The sequence below is a fragment of the Podarcis raffonei genome, chromosome Z, assembly GCF_027172205.1.
Source record: "Podarcis raffonei isolate rPodRaf1 chromosome Z, rPodRaf1.pri, whole genome shotgun sequence".
NCBI classification, from domain to species: Eukaryota; Metazoa; Chordata; class Lepidosauria; order Squamata; family Lacertidae; genus Podarcis; species Podarcis raffonei.
The window spans coordinates 20,305,263-20,308,431 of NC_070621.1; the positions used below are offsets into that span (position 1 = coordinate 20,305,263).

The 3,169-nt window shown below is 45.7% G+C and overlaps 1 pseudogene; it reads right to left on the bottom strand.

Moving 5' to 3' along the window:
• Positions 1–458: 458 nt before the first annotated feature.
• Positions 459–2,633, bottom strand: LOC128406956 (ATP synthase F(0) complex subunit C3, mitochondrial-like; annotated as a pseudogene).
• Between the last annotated feature and the right edge of the window lie 536 nt (positions 2,634–3,169).

Below are 3,169 nucleotides of genomic sequence, written 5' to 3' on the forward strand. Positions count from 1 at the left end.
GGCTGCATCAACAGAAGTCTAGTCTCCAAATCAAGGGAAGGAATAGCACCACTCTGTTCTGCTTTGGTGACACCCTGCCTGGAGTCCTGTGTCCAGTTCTGGGTACCACAATTTAAGAATGATATTGACAAGCTGGAAGGTGTGCAGAGGAGGGTGACCAAGATGATGGTCTGGAAACCAAACCTTAGGAGGAATGGTTGAGGGAGTTTGGGGTGTTTAGCATGGAGAAGAGGAGACTGAGAGGTGATCTGCTGGCTATTTCCAAATGTCTGAAGAGCCATTGCATGGAAGATGGTCGGCTGCTCAAGAGGGGAGGACCCAAACTGATGGATTCAAATGGCCAGAAAGGAAGGACTCTCCCACCTCCCCACCCCGAGTTCAAACTTGCTAACATCTTTAATTAAATTGCTTTGGAAGTAGTTTACATTCCAAGATAAACATTTTCCAAACCCAGATTCACAGAATCAGATTGCATTAATGCCAGCCTTAGAAACAGATCTCTTTAGATGCCAAAAAGAATCAAGAAAGCAACCATCATCATCCAGAAGAGACCCATGGTTTCAGACAGGGCAAATCCCACAATAGCATATGAAAATAGCTGCTGCTTCGGAAAAGCATTTCTGACATAGCCAATAATTAACACTCCTGAAGATTGTTCCTTTTTTTAATTACTTTTTTATTCAAAATTAAAACAAAACATATTATCCAGAAACATACCAGAAACATTATTTCCCCCTTTTTTCCTCTCTCCCCCGACAGAACCCACCCACCCCCACCCCCTGACTTCCCTCAGTCTTTGATTTCTCTAAAAATGCTGTTTTCTGCATGTTACACAGTTGTATAGATCCTCAAACTATTTATCAATAAAAAGTTTGTGACTGTTTATTCAAAACCAGCCAAGGAGTCCAGTTCACTTTGTTGCATCTTCAAATACTTTGTAAAGGGTTCCCATTCATCTTTAAAGTCACAGTTATCCTTGTCCCATAGCTTGTATGTCAGTTTTGCCAGTCCTGAAGACTGTTCCAACACCACCACTGGAACCGACCACTCCAACTGTGGCAGCACCAATAAATTTGGCAGCCATGTCAATGTCTCAGCTGAAAGCACTAGCTTGAAACTCCCTTAGTGTTAGTTGACTGTCTGCACCAGTAAGGAAAGTTGTGCTGCCCTCTTCAGTCCTGGCTTCTGGCCTAGACAACACAGTTGAAGAAATCGGTCTGTATAGATGTATAGATGTTCTGAACCATAGGCCCAACAGAGGACTTGTGGGAGTCATTGAGTGCAGGTATACCAAAGATGGTATATATAGACAGCATCTTAAAAAGCAGAGACATCACCTTGCCAACAAAGGTCCGTATAGTAAAAGCTATGGTTTTCCCAGTAGTGATGTATGGAAGTGAGAGCTGGACCATAAAGAAGGCTGATCGCCGAAGAATTGATGCTTTTGAATTATGGTGCTGGAGGAGACTCCTGAGAGTCCCATGGACTGCAAGAAGATCAAACGTATCCATTCTTAAGGAAATCAGCCCTGAGTGCTCACTGGAAGGACAGATCGTGAAGCTGAGGCTCCAATACTTTGGCCACCTCATGAGAAGAGAAGACTCCCTGGAAAAGACCCTGATGTTGGGAAAGATGGAGGGCACAAGGAGAAGGGGACGACAGAGGATGAGATGGTTGGATGGTGTTCTTGAAGCTACCAGCATGAGTTTGATCAAACTGCAGGAGGCAGTGGAAGACAGGAGTCCCTGGTGTGCTCTGGTCCATGGGGTCACGAAGAGTCGGACACGACTAAACGACTAAACAACAACAACAATACCAAAGATGGATGTCCCAAACACCAGTGATCAGTTCTAGTGCTTTACTACAGAAAGGTGTAGACTTACAGTATAGCCTGCCAGGTCTCCTAGCCATTACACATGTATGATGGACACCGCAGCAAGGCTTGTTCGTGCCCAAGCTAATGTGGATACATTATTTATACACAAAGCTGCATACATCACTTTATCTATGAGTTCCCATCGCTTCACCTGGCCAGATGACGGCATAGGTGGCAAATACTCAAAGCTTAGAGATAGCTCCCCTTTCTGGGCTCAGAGCCCAGCACCCCAAACCCCGCAGATAAGGATAACATCAAAGCAAGCTAATTAACTTACTGGGTATATCAAAGCAAGTGAGTATAAACATATATGAGCTCATTGCTACTACCAATTAATTGTGGGGTTATCTTGAGTACCAAGATGGCGTTAGCAAAGCTTCCGGAACAGTTCACCTTTGGTTCAACACAATAGAATTCTTGATCCAGTACACATCAAAGAGAAGGACCCAGTGGCAAGCTTGACACAGGCAAACATGAATTCGGGCAAGCGGGCAGAGCAACGGGGGGCTGCATAGTCTGGGAGGACCCAGGGCTGCACTATCTCACTTGCAGCAGGGGAGGAGAAAGGAAAGTTTTAGGAGTCTGGCCAGCTGTGCTCTCAGAGTGGGAGGGCTGAGATGCCCAATGGAGATGGATGCCAGTGGGAGTGGTGGGGGTGGATGGATCTACCTCAGAACGACTTCTGAGGTAAGCCATTTGACAGTGTAACAAACTCCCTCAGAAGGCGGCGGACCCTCCTTCGTTGGAGGTTTTCAAACAGTGCAAAAAGTTTCTTTAGCTGTGGTTGCTGCATTGCAGAGTGTTGGGCTTGATGACCTTTGGAGTATCCTCCAACTCTACAATTCTGCAATTCTCTTCAGGAGGAGATTCACGGGGGAATCTCTGTCCACCTGTCAGCACACTGTAAAGGAATCAAGCTGAAGTTAGACGAATAGCGGGGAATTTCTCCTCCAGTGAAACATGCTTGGATGGCACAGAAGGCCACTTTGCACTGGCTCATGCACTTGCTGTCTGCATTTCAATGACGTTTAGACTCTGAACTCTCATGTTGCCTCATCTGAACTTAGCTTTGTGCTAAGTAGAATTGGAACCCCTTCGACTTTTTGGCATCTTTACTCTGGAAACCACTGGCTCAGCCTCTACAAGACATGCCAGCTTATGAAAAAGTATTTGGTCTTGGCAGAAACTCAGAAGCTTCAAGAGCTGTCACCTTCTGGGGGGCGGGGAGCAGGGAGAGAGAGAAGGAAGTTAACATAGAGAATCATAGAACTGTGCAGTTGAAAGGACCCTGAT